The 14,372-nt window shown below is 39.4% G+C and overlaps 1 protein-coding gene across 4 annotated transcripts in view; it reads left to right on the top strand.

Moving 5' to 3' along the window:
* LOC126457669 (gamma-tubulin complex component 3-like) overlaps nucleotides 1-14,372 on the top strand; it is a 304,002-nt gene that overhangs the window by 177,665 nt on the left and 111,965 nt on the right. The window lies entirely within an intron of this gene.

The raw sequence follows: 14,372 nt of genomic DNA, 5'->3' as shown, positions 1-14,372 counted from the left end.
ATTTCCCTCTTGATGCAGAGAGCTAATTGCAGTATCTCTTATCACAACTTTATAGCTGATAATGTAAGCAGTGGGAATTCATGTGTCTGTTTCTTTCCGACTTACATGGTAAGTTTAAGTGCAGCAGGGTGATTCCACAGTGAAATTACAACTTGGATAAAAGTGTAACATATAGTCCAAGGAGATTATTACACCAGTTGTTGTTTTTTAATATATTCTAATTCCTTGTACTTTAATGCACTGAACTCAACATTGTATATATAATGCTGAGTTCTATGCATTAATGTAGAATGGAATAATGCTGTGGCATACCATTTAACAAGACGCACAAGGCATTATAGAAATGTCACTGCTGGAAAGATATCTGGTTGAAAATTGCATCTTGATTGTAGTCTACCAGCTTCCACAGGAATTGAAACTTAGGTTTTTGTCCCATTTGTAGTACATAAATCTTTAAAAATCTTGGCTGTGATCTGTGGGATATAAGGTACAGTAGTGTGCAGCAATCTGCCAATGGCATATTTCGTTTTTAGGATTCCTGCTTTCGTTTCCATCGTTGTCGAGCATGCATTTACCAATTATGTAAAATGCATGAATGGCAGTGGGTGCACCAGGAAAATTAATATAGGTGCAGCCCCATGGGCAGATGGTATTTGCAGACTACAGAACATAACGTCAGACTGGAGCTTCCTGATTGGCTGTGTAAATTTCAAAGTGGCAAATTAGCATTCAGTGGTTGTTTTTTGCTCGCAGTGAAGGAGGCGCTTAATGCAAGATAATCTCCAAAGGGTGTAGTTTAATAATTGAAGGCTTTTTGCTCATACTGCCAAGGTAATTACTACCCCATTTGTAGTGATATGATATCTTCAGTCCATCAGGTCGTAGAGCATTTGTATCTGTGGAGCGTTACTATTTATTTTAGTTCTGCCATATGGGCCTGCTTCAAAATTAGATCCTGATCCATTTTACAAGCTAAGCAGGCAGCTTTTATAATGAAATCCTGTAATGTCTCCATTATCTTTGTAGGGCTCATATGTATCACATATTTCATTTGGCTCTGCTGGTAATGTTAACAGTGTGTTGGCATTTGTGTACTGTTGTTTGGCCAGTGATGGAATTAATGGAAACACACGGGATAATGAATGAAAGGTTCAGCTCCTTGAATGCTTCCTTATACCGAAATTCATCAAACTATGACTGTGGCCTCCCTTTCACTATAATGTAGTTGGCAGTACAGCTGTCGACACTTATTTAAGGGTTTTGACGTCGTCGTTTATCTTACCAAGAAACATATACGCATAACATACACATGTAACATACATAACACGGTTAAAAAGAATTTGAAAGTTTTTAATGTCCTGGATGAAAACGTCTATGGGTTGTATATCTTCTTTTTATAATATGTAGTCTAGATATAAATGTTGTATGGCCTTTTTGCAGTTTTCATCCCAATTAATTTGATTTTAAAGTTACAAATAGCAGTGCACAATGTTTGGACATTCGAGACTGTTAGTTGATGGTACTCATGGAATCTTCACAGATATTCAGTGCATCATTTGGTATTTTGATCATGACAACTCAAATGGTCCATTAACTGGTATAGAATTGCTTTATAACTCCCATTGGTTCTAACTGGTTAAAGTTAGCCCTAAACTAATTAGTTGTGATGTTATGGTGATAATGATTTCTGTAAATGCTTATAGCATCCTATGTATTATGTGTACTGGCAAAACGGCACATTCTCACAACAAAACTTCAAAATGCAAACAGCACAAAAAATCTATCTTTACACAAAGGAATCAAAGAATTGACTACAAAGATGCTCATAAGCAGCTGAAATTGTCCTGACTACTGTCAACCAATTGGCAACTGCTGCGATTCGCTGTGTTGGGAAAACTCACGAGAGTTGTGCACCTGTGATACCGGTACCAGAGGTACCTCAAGTACCTGTCTCCTCTGCAGAAAATAAAGGATCCGTCATAACTCGTCCACCTGACTGCGAGTGGCACATCAACGGTAGATCAAGGCGTCCTGTACAGGAAGGAGATCAGGGAGGGCTCAGGGTTTTGTACCGAACCCCCTAACCAACAGCTTTGAGGTACTGTCTCTCACTGAAACTGAGCAAGTGGGACTCACTTGACCTGTTTTGGGAAAACCTGTTGCATCCGGAGTCAAGAGGAGGCAAACACAATAGGGGTCTATTAATTATTGTCAGTTCAAACATACAACAATTGATGGTACCCCTTAGGGAAATGGTAGCAAGAGACAGGAAAGGACACCATGTGCACTCAGTGTGTATGTCTGGGGACCTCATCCAACATGTTGAAGAGGCTACACCAACAGCCATTAACAAAACACGGTGCAACCAACTGCAGATTGTGGCACACGTTGGAACAAGTTATGCTTGTCGTTTGGGATCCAAGATCGTACTTGGGTCATTTCAGATACTGGCAGAGAATATTGAGAAAACCAGCCTTGCACATGGAGTTTCAACTAAGCTCACAGCGTGTACCATTGTCCCCAGAACGGATCGTGGTCCTTTGGTCCTGAGGCGAATGGAAGGACTGAACCACAAGCTAGGCTGCAACTTCATGGACCACCATGGGGTTGAAAACTGTAGGGTCTCCCGAAATGGGTCAGGTGTGCACTATACATCAGAGACTGCTACTCAGATAGCTGACTGTGTGTGGGTTGTACACAAGGGCTTTTTAGATTAAGTGACTTTCCATCCAATCCGTATAAAGATAGCTTTAGGAAGCACAGAAGTATCAGTGTAAAAGCGAAAGAAATGCCTCCCACAGGTGAGAATATTAAGACCGTAATGGTAACCTGTTGAAGCATGTGCAACTGAATGCCAGAGTTTGAAATGTATTTGGAAAGCAGTGAAGCTCACATAATACAAGGTACAGAAGCTGGTTGAAACCTGGAGTTGATAGCATCAAGATTTTTGGGGGAAATTTAAGTGTATATTGAAAGGATAGGCAAATGGGAAATGGAGGTGGTGTATTTGTTGCAGTAGACAAGAAACTCATATCGATCGAGATAGAAATTGAAACTGCATATGAGATTGTTTGGGCAAGACTCAGTATCAGGGACAGGCATAAAATGATGATTGGATCCTTCTGTCACCCAACCGACTCATCTCCTGATTTAACCAAAAACTTTAGAGAGAACCTTAGTACATTGAATGTAAGTTGCCCAGTCTTACAGTAAACATTGGTAGAGACTTAAAGCATCCAACAATTAATTGGGAAATTTACAGTTTTGTTAGTGGTGGCCATGATAACACGTGCTGTGAAACATTACTAAATCCCTTCTCTGGAAAAGTACCTAGAACAGGTAGTTAGAAGCTCCACTCTTGATGGAAATATATTGGATCTAATGGCAACAAATAGAACTGATCTCTTTGAAGATGAAGATGTACACATCGAAACCGGTATGAGCAACCATGATAGGGTTGTGGCGACAATGATTACCTAAGTACAAAAGACAACTAAAGCAAGCAGAAAGATATATAAGTTCAGTAAAATAGATGAAAAAATTGGTAGTGTTATATCTCACTGAGGAACTTGAAACTTTCATTACAAGGCAGGAACTTGTAGAGGAACTATAGCTCGGTCTAAAAGAATAGTTGAGCATCCACTGTATATATACTGAGCAGAACAGTCCATAATGGGAAGGAATCTATGGTATGCAACCACTGTAAAGAAACTTCTAAGAAAGAGAAATTACTTCATAATACGTGTAAAACAAATTGTAGGGCTATAGATAGAGAGATGCTGAATGAAACGCTTTTGGCTGTCAAGACAGCAGTGCATGATGCCGTCAGAGACTACCATAGCAGAATATTGACCAGAGTTAGTGTCCAGTCCCTAGCAAATAGACAGAAATTGAAATTGAGGATAGTAAAGCAAAAGCTGAAACATTTAACTTTGTTTTCAAATTTTCCTTTAATTAAGAAAATCGAGGAGAATTGCCCCAATTTAATCCTCATACCTCTGAAAAAGTGAATGAAATAAAAACTGGTGTTAGTGGTGTTAGTGGAAACAGCTGAAATTGTTAAAATTGAAAAAGGCTCCAGAGCCCAATGGAATCCCTGTCAGATTCTATACTTAATTGTGGCTTAGTTAGCCTCTTTTCTAACTATAATCTGTTGTAGATCCCTTGAAGGAAAAAACATGCCCTGTTCTTGGAAAAAAAAGCACAGGTCACACTCATCTACAGAAAGGATAGTAGAAGTGATACACAAAACTACCATCCAGTATCCTTGACATCAATTTGGTGTAGGATCTTAGAACATATTCTGAGTCCAAATGTAATGTGGTAACTTGAACAAAACTATCTCCTCAATGCCAGCCAGCAAGGATTACGAAAACATCATTCGTGTGAACTCACTTGTGCTTTTCTCACGTGACATTCTGAAAACTCTGCATTAAGGCAGACAGGCAAATGAGGTATTTCTTGATTTTGGAATAACGTTTGACTCAGTACCTCAGTTACGCATATTGCCAAAAGTACTGTGATTGGATTAAGGACTTTTTGGTGGGAAGGACGCAGCATGTTATCTTGGGTGGAGGGTCGTCATCAGATGAAGAAGTAACTTCAGGTGTACCCCAGGGAAGTGTGTTGGGACCCTTGCTGTTCCTTTTGTATATTAATGACCTTGCAGATAATATTAATATGAGGGGGGATCAAATATAAACGGGATTTTTGTTCCTGAACAGTTGGTAGGACTGCCCCACACCTCTGCTATGCTTAGGCAGGACTGTTGGAAGTGAGGAGAGTGTGCTGTTAGATATTTCCTGCCATTTCGTCAGTTACACTCATGATGTCTGAGCAACAGGTGCACCCCTTCATTGCACAACACATAATTATCAAATTTCTTGCTCATTAAGGAGTTCGAGGCGGAAATTTGCCAAAGATTGACTGCACATTTTGGTGATAAAACATTATCAAGGTTGCGTGTGTCTGCTTGACATAAAAAGTTCAAGGAAGGACAAGAACGTGTGGAAAATCAGCAACACGATCGCTGTCCTCGGACCAGCATTACAGACATAAACATTTGTGCGATTAAAGACATTATTGGCGATGATTGCCAGGCGAGAGTATCAGAAATTGCACAAAAAGTCAGAATCAGTTATGGGAGTTGTCAAGCAATCATCACAAACAACCTACATTTCCGTAAAGTGTGTTCCAGGTGGGTCCCTGAAGTTTTGACCAAAAATCTAAAGTTGAGACGTTTGGAGATCTGTCAGGGGCTTACAGCAAGATTTGCGGAAGAAGGTGATGGATTTTTGAATCGGATTGTCACCTGCGACGAAACACGAGTTCACCATTACACTCCAGAATCCAAACGAGCCAGTAAGGAGTGGCGGAGGAAAGGGGAGGCAGCACTAGTGAAAGCTAAGACTCGACTGTCAGCTGGCAAGGTTCTTTCAACTGTGTTTTAGAATGTTGCCTTTTTTTTGCGTGAGCAACACACAATCACTGTGATATTTTGCATGAGTGATGCACAGTCAGTGCTGCATACTACTGTGAACTGTTGAACAAGTCGAGAGTTGCAAATTGTCGCAGAAGACGAGACCAATTGATTTGACAGGTCATCCTCCTCCTCCACGACAATGCGCAACCCCATATGCAGCTCCAACTGTCTCCAAGCTACAGGAAATGAAATGGACTGCACTTGATCATTCTCCTTACAGCCTGGACTTGTCGCCCTGCGATTCCTATTTATTCGGATCACTTAAAGAAGCTCTAGGAGGGTGATGATTTGTAGATGACGAGAGTGTGGAAGACTTCGTGCACAACTGGCTGGTGACACGACCCAGTTCTTTTTATGATGAGGGCATCAAAAAGCTGCCCATACGCTAGATCAAATGCATTTCCAAGGCAGGAAACTATGTGGAAAAATAAATTGCAATTGCCTTGAGTTTTTCAATAAATGAAATTAAATAAAAAATAAAATCCCATTTATATTTGATCCGCCCTTGTTGTAACATCAGGCTTTTTGCAGGTGATGCAGTTATCCATAATGAAGCACTATCTGGAAGAAAGTGCATAAATATTCAGTCAGATCTTGATAAGATTGCAAAGTGGTGCAAAGATTAGCAACTCGCTTTCAATGTCCAAAAATGTAAAATTTTTCACTTCAGAAAATGAAAAAGCATAGTATCTTATGACTATATCAGTGAGTCACTGTTGGAATAAACCAACTCATACAAATTCCTGAGTGTAAAATTTTGTAGGAATATGTAATTAAATGATCACGTAGGGTCAGTCATGGGCAAAGCATGTGGTAAGACTTCAGTTTATTAGTAGAATAGTGGAGAAATGCAGCCTACAAAGGAGATTGCTTACAAATTACTCGTGTGAGTGGTTCTGCTGCTCGAGTGTGTGGGACCCCCAAATAGGACTAATAGGGGATATTGAACATCTTCAGCGAAGGATAGCACGAATGGTCAGGTTTGTTAAGCCATGGGAGGGTGTCACAGAGATAGTGAAGCAACTGTACTAGAAGATTCTTGAAGAAAGACATAAACTATCGCGAGAAAGTCTATTAACAAAGTTTCAAGAACCAGCTTTAAATGCTTACTCTAGGAATATTGTACAACCCCCTATGTATCGCTCACGGCATTGCGGTCATAGAGAAAAAAACATTGGTTTAATGTTGTACGATATTGTAGAATATTTCACCTTCCCCCACCTCCCCCCTTCCCACCTCCACACACTCACTCACTCACTCACTCACACACACACACACACACACACACACACACACACACACACAAAGAATTTGCACTATTTGTACAGATATAATGCATTTTGTCTACTAAATTGACACAAAGCACAAGGCTTCACAAACTTAGAACAACAACCAGGCACTTTCAAGAGTTGGCAGAATTCTCAGCACTGAGACAGAAATGGAAACACACACATTGTGGCTCTAAGTTTTCAATCCTCAATCCTGAGCTGTGTTCTATATGTAGTAATTCCTTGTACATATTTTGAATATTTTTCAACAATTACATCTGCAGAATATTTAAGCTACAGAAGAATAACCAATAAACTGAGTTTTCGAGGTTCTCATTGAAAAGAGAGTAACATGACAAAAGAAAAGTGAGTCCATTAGCCAGTAACTACAAAATCAGCACACATGACTTAACAAAGAACACCATTCACATTCTTTGTAATAAAAATGTTGTCTGCCAGTGTTACTCCAAGCCATACTTTATTTACATATATGTAAATCATATGTGAACTAAATTAAACAAGTGTCAAAAATTGGGCACTAATGTTGACCAACATTCCTTGATCTTCCTTTCTGCACCATGACAACACATATATAACTCTCACAAGTGTGGATGCTATGGTTGTATTGCCTGTCACTCCTTCAGCAGCATTAGTTCATTGTTGGTGCCCATTAGTGACTGCCCCTTGTAATCTACTCAGCCCTTCATACTTCCTTCTATTGTCCACATTAAAATCTTTTATGAATATTTGAGAGAAGTGAAGATTACCATAAACTTCCTAGTTTACATAGCATGTCATGTTGAGTTGACTCCAGTTCTTCTTGTCTAGGGGTCTGATTCACCTGAAAATGTCACACCTTGGGTCCTCATGGTTGGATTAAACTAAATAAATTTGAAGATTATTGTTGCACAATTTTAGTTTTTATGTAACTGTATTTTCTCACATTTTAGTATATCATACAGTCTTCTGATTTTTCACATTAACAAAGCAGAAATTACATTATTCGCACAAAAATACGTCCAATCACATCAGAGACATGCTTAAGACTCCCATAGTCTGCAGAAATAACAATACTCCAAAGGGTTTACAATTTTTCTTAACAGATGAATTTCTACTTGTTACTGTTACATTATTAATTTCGATTATTAGTTCATAAATAAATCCAGAAATAAACATAGTAAACAGTGCTGGATGCGTAATTAATAATAGAAATTTTAAGAATGCCAATATTTCATAATTTCAAATGTTTCTAAATAAGAATAATTTTAATTGTACATTAAGAACTAGTTCTTATCGATTATAACATCGAAACTAAAATATTTTGTAAAGTAATTCCGTATTGTAAATTTTGCTTGAAGTATAACGTACTGTGTATAAAATTATTTGAAAGTTTTCAGAAAAGCAACTGAGATAATATTGACCTGTCCAAAATTGAAAAAATAATACTTGTAATGACAGCTACTGTTGAGGAAAAGTAATGCTAGAGGAGGGTGTCCCATTACCTGTCCATATCCCCTCATTTTCGTGAGGATGATGGGAAAGAATGCCGTCCGCAGGTTTCAGAACCTTTACTATGTTATCCTAGCCAAAAATAGTCCATTCTGCCTAGCCTACTTAACAAATGCCGTTTATATTATTTATAAGTCATTAATAAAGTATATCTTTTTATGCTTCTATGAATAGGACAAGTGCGAGTAGGACGCACAGTCTGAGTGTTCAGCGCAAACTTAATTAACAATAATAATTTCGTGTGGTTCCATAGCCTGGTTGTGACTTTGCTGACTTGTGTGTCTCTAGCCTAACCAAGTGTTGTTTCCGGTGACTCCACAAGTCTTTGAGAGACAAAGGCTAGGTTAAAACAAAGACTGAAAAATCTGTGGTCTGATTAGAGAATCCACAACCTCTTGGTTTCCAGGTATGTGCATTACTGCTAGACCACCAGGCCTGAATGTCTAACAACAGTTCCGTCTGTAGGTTGCGGTGAATGAGTTTGTGAGTGTCAAATTGTCTGAAATATGTGACCATATAATTTGATTGCGTTGACTTAGAAGCTTAAATTATTTACACCACCAAGGGACCTCAGGTCTTAGTATTTGACATAAATTTCAACTTTATACTTCTACCTGCTCCTGAGAAAAAGGGGTCTTAACAGTCAGACAGACAACAAAATGTTCCTATAAGGGTTCAGTTCATACAGAACACTAAAAATTAAACCTTTATTGTGTCAAAACAGTGATCTGTTAAAATATTCATTTGTACGAGGATGAGTCAAATGAAAATCTTAAATTTGTAATAAAAAATCGAAATTTCGCACCATTACCCTGTAAGTTAGTGTGCTACAGACAGCATGCAGAATGGCCTGTAGCTGGCAGCATAGTGCAGATGCACACATACCGTCGCAGTTTCAGTATAAAGATGGCTGCCCCACTTGCGACTTGCACCAGGGAAGAACAGCGTTCTGTTATTCGGTTTATGCGTAGTGAAGGTGTGAAACTTATTGAAATTCATCAACGAATGAAGGTTCAGTACGGTGATGCATGTTTGTCACAGCAGCAAGTCTACGAATGGAGTAGGAAGTTCGCAAATGGTGTGACTTCAGTGGAAGATGCTCCTCGTCCAGGTCAGGCACAACGAGTTGTGACTCCACAGAACATTGCAGCAGTTGCAGCCATAGTGAAGGAAAACCGCCGAGTGACACTGAGTGACATTGCAGCATGTTTACAGATTAGTCACGGGTCAGCACACCACATTGTACATGATGCGCACCAGTTTCACGAAGTGTCTGCAAGATGGGTGCCATGGCAGCTGACTCCTGAAATGAGAGAATGACGTGTTGATACTTGTGAAGAACTTCTTCGGCACTTTGAACAAAAAGGTGATGGCTTCCTTGCAAGAATTGTCACTGGGGACGAAACCTGGGTTCACTTCCACCAACCGGAAACGAAGAGAGCGAGCAAGGATGGCGCCATTCCTCATCACCAAAACCAAAGAAGTTTCGAACAGAACCATCAGCAGGGAAGGTTATTCTGACTCTCTTTTGGGACATAAAAGGCGTCATTTTGGAGCATTACATGCCTAGAGGCACCACTTTTACCAGTGCATCATACACAGATCTCCTAAAAAATCATCTGCGGCCTGCAATCAAATCAAAGTGAAGTGGATAGCTGTAAGCAGGTGTCCTTTTGCAACATGACAATGCAAGGTCCCCTACTGCCCGTACACCAGTTGCAACAATCACAGACCTGCATGTTGAGTGTCTTCCTCATCCACCATACTCACCAGACCTTGTCCCAAGTGATTTCCATATGTTTGGAGCACTCAGAGATGCAATGGGAGGAAAGAAGTTCCATTCTAATGAAGAGGTACACCACGTGGTGCATGAGTGGTTGCGCGGACTACCAAAAGAATTTTTTTCTAAAGTAATCTATGCACTTTGTAAGCACTGGGGGACTTGCATTGAGCGTGGGGGAGATTATGTTGAAAAGTGATACAGCTTTGTACCACTTCTGCACAATAAATATTATCTAAAAAAAAAATTTAAGGTTTTCATTTGACTCACCCTCATAGAATACTTACTTATTTACAAATCTACATCTACATTTATACTCCACAAGCCACCCAACGGTGTGTGGCGGAGGGCACTTTACGTGCCACTGTCATTACCTCCCTTTTCTGTTCCAGTCGCGTATGGTTCGCGGGAAGAACGACTCTGAAAGCCTCCGTACGCGCTCGAATCTCTCTAATTTTACATTCGTGATCTCCTCAGGAGGTATAAGTAGCGGGAAGCAATATATTCGAGACCTCATCCATTTCCTCATCCAGAAATGCTATGTATCGTTCCAAGACTGGTTTTCTTTCCCACCCTGGAAACACTGAGTTACTAGTGAATTTCAAGCAACATTAACAGTTGCCAATATAATATTACTAGCTCAAATTATTCTGAATAATACCCTGAGTTGTCATATTGTAATGTATTTAGATCAATTAATACTGTAATACACAAAAAAAATCAAATCTCTTCTTTCTAGACACACTTTTCACTCATGTTTTAATACTTATTTTAAAAATCCCTCTTTATATTACGAAGTCATAAGTATTTTATTCATTTAATGTCCTTCGATAATATTTTTTGTAATTACGCCCTCCATTTCCATCCACATTCTTCAAATTACTGAAATACTTTGTGCATCTTACTCATTACTCTCGACATTAGCCTGTAAATCTTCTCCTTCAATGACAGCATCAAGAGCATAAGCATTTTTAATTATAGGTGTATAGTACACCAGAAGAGTAACTAATAGCAGAGAAATAGAAATCTGGAATTTGCACTGCCGCATTTTAAGGACCTCTGCTCACCAAGTACTCTGTGTTCTTTCTCTCAACCAGACCCACCACATACCTCTTTAGATCTAAATCCTGACAGGTTCCTATATTTTGTACATACAATATTGACCAATATTTCTTATCAAGTGATTTACCTGCCATCTGTAATGGATTGTTGTACACACCGTGACAGCCTTCAATGCCCGTAAACTAAAGTCCTTTGGATTCCATCCCTCATTGTCTCTTGCCGTGACAGAGATATTGGATAGGGTTTCACATGGAAAAGTTTGAGGCATTTTACTTGTAGATGAAACTTGGAAACCTTTGCTGTTTGAGTTTCCTCTGAGAACGAAAATTCATTTCTTCCATTGTAAGTTCATCAAGGTATGTAGGAGAACTTATGTGAAGTTTGGAAGGTAGGAGATAATGTATTGACAGATGTAATGCTGTGATGGCAAGTTGTGAATTGTGTTTGGATAGATAAGTTGATAGAGCAGTTGCCTCCTGTGAAAGGCAAAGATCCCAAGTTCAAGTCCCAGTCCAGCTCACAGGTTTAATCTGCCACAAAGTGCCAAATCAACGCACGCTCTGCTACAGAGTGAAAATTCATTTTGGAATTTATTTTGTGTTGACTCTCTAAACAGATATTCTTGTTGTTGGTATGTTATCCCTTGTAGCCGATCAAACTCGACTTCTGCAGATGGGATTTAGATGGTTCGTGGTTTCCATATCTTCTAACAAACGTGTCGCAACTTGGGTTTTTAGGGTCCAACTCATCATCTCCATTACTAGTCAAATATTAGCCTTTTCCGTAAACTATTTTCAGCTGTCCTGTAGTGATTATTCCCCACTCTGAAAATGCTGTTTGTATACTTTCTGTGGATTTATTAATGTGACGAACTGCATGCTTTCAGTTGGATATGATGAAAATAAGTTACCAGAAAAATTACTTAAAAACTGAAATACATGGTATTGATCTTCTACAATAATAATTATTTTATGTAACTGACTTTCAGCTTTATGGACCATCCTTAGAAAACTTGTACAAATACTGTATACTTCAATTTTTTCTTGTCTTTGTCCTTCCAAGTATCAACAAAATATTCCCTGAACGAAATCAAAAAGATCTTTGATACCATAATATTTGAACTTTTGTAGAAAATTGTGACTGCATTATAAAAGGCTTTTAACAAGTTGCAACATCACTTTGTTACTTAAATCCTGTTTCGTATAATTTGTAAATTTAAAAATGGCATGTTCTGTGGAGAGAGCCCTGTCAAATCCAGATTGAGACTAAGTATTTCATTTCAGAATAGCATTGTTATTATTCTTGTGCAGATAATCTTTTTCACTACCTTCTAGAGGGAGGTAAGCAGTGGTATTGGTTGATGATTATTAATCATCTGTCTTATTTTTCTTGTGAAGGGGTCTAACAATAGCATGTTTCAGTATTTTTGGAAAAATATGAGGGTTGTCTGTAAAATACAGTTCCCATAGATCTACAATCACGGGGAACGCTATTACACGGGATCCAGCAACACAAGCATGTAACTTGGTTCTACCTCTGCTATTTCCTGCCCCGGTGAGCTGTCTGCAAAGCTCAATCTTGGCTTGCCAGCCATTAGAAATGGAGATCCCTCTCATGTGTCATGCCACGTGCGAATTACGCTCTATGATTCATTTCTTGTGTGCAGAAAAGACTGCACCAGTCCACATTCATTCCCAGTTGTGTGAAGTCTGTGGAGAAATGTGTATGAGCGTACAACGTTTGTGCAAATGGTGCATAGAATTCAAAGATGGACCTACAGACGTCCACAACAAACAGTGCTCTGGACGGCGATCAGTTTCGGGTGAAACAGTTGCGAAAGTGGAAGAAGCAATGCTGAAAGGTTGAAGGTTGATGGTTTGGGAGCTCTTTGACATGATCTTTGACGTTAGCAAGACCAATGTTGACAAAATTTTGACCAACCATTCAGTATATTCCAATGTGAGTCCCGAGAATTCTTACGGAAAACCACAAACGGAAACACATGGATGTGGCCTGCAAATTTCTTTGCAAATGAACCAACAGATCCATCAGCAGAAACATCCAGCCTCACCAAAGCTGCAGAAGTTTAAATGAACACTGTCTGCTGGCACGGTAATGGTGAGCATGTTCTGGGACAGAAAGAGGTTATTGTTGGGTAATCTTGCCTACCGGAACAATAATCGGTGCAGACCAATGCTGTGAAATGGTCAAGAACCTTTGCTGCATGCTACAAAATGAGGGGAGGCATGCTCACGAAGGGAGTGTGTTTCCATCAGGACAATGCTTGTCCACATATCACAAACAATCTCGTCAACAAATTTGGATGGAGTGTACTGTCACACACCTGCCTTACACCCTAGACATGGCCCTCTTTCCTGAATTGAAGAAACACATGGGTGGGATGCATTGCACAACCAGAGAGGAGCTGAAAGAAGAGGCTTTAATCTACCTTTGTGGCATGGCAGGAGAGTTGTATGATGCAGACATACAGAAAATGGTACACCACATGTGAAAATACATTGATCTCAACTGTGATTGTATTGACAAATAGGTAAAAGTTTGAGTGTAGTGTTCCACACATGTATTATATATTGCCAATAAACATGTTTTTCATTATGAAAAATAATTGGGAGCCTCTTTTGTTATGGACAACCCTCGTACTATGTATGTATCGTGTATGTGATGGAATACATTGCATTAAAAGGGGGGGGGGGGTCATTTTAGTTAATTCACTTATCTTCAATTTCGCAAGAGTTGTGGATTTAACAAAGTAAATTTTTGATGTGTTGAGTTGTCAAAAAGCATAAAACTAGACGGAAAATATTGCTAGTTCCTGGACGGATCTTTCTTCAGAGCTAGAGAGTCGGATGGCTACAATGTCATGGCTCGTTACTTCGTACCAGCACTGCAGATCAACTGGAGTTAGGGTTTGTTTTGTGTAGAGTGAGTAAGGAGAGAAATAAGGTGAGTAGGGGGAGAGACGGTGGGAGAAGAGTGACTGATAGTCAGGAGGGACAGGCAGCAGATTAACATAATTGGAATGCCACACCAGTGGGCTCATTTTGATCATTTGGGGGTGGAGTTGTATGCAGTGCATAGTTACATGGAGGAATGGATTAAGGAGGTGGAGGACATAGAACAGAAGATGATGATGCAAGTATAGGATGAGTAAAGTTGTGGGCATGGGCTAGCAGAGATGAGGCTGGAAGGATTATAGGCTCAAAGGATGTGACCCAAGGTTAGCTTCCACCTATGTAATTCAGAAAAATTG

The sequence above is a fragment of the Schistocerca serialis genome, chromosome 2 (genome assembly GCF_023864345.2).
Source record: "Schistocerca serialis cubense isolate TAMUIC-IGC-003099 chromosome 2, iqSchSeri2.2, whole genome shotgun sequence".
Taxonomy (NCBI): domain Eukaryota; kingdom Metazoa; phylum Arthropoda; class Insecta; order Orthoptera; family Acrididae; genus Schistocerca; species Schistocerca serialis.
This window is presented reverse-complemented; position numbering and strand designations above follow the sequence as displayed.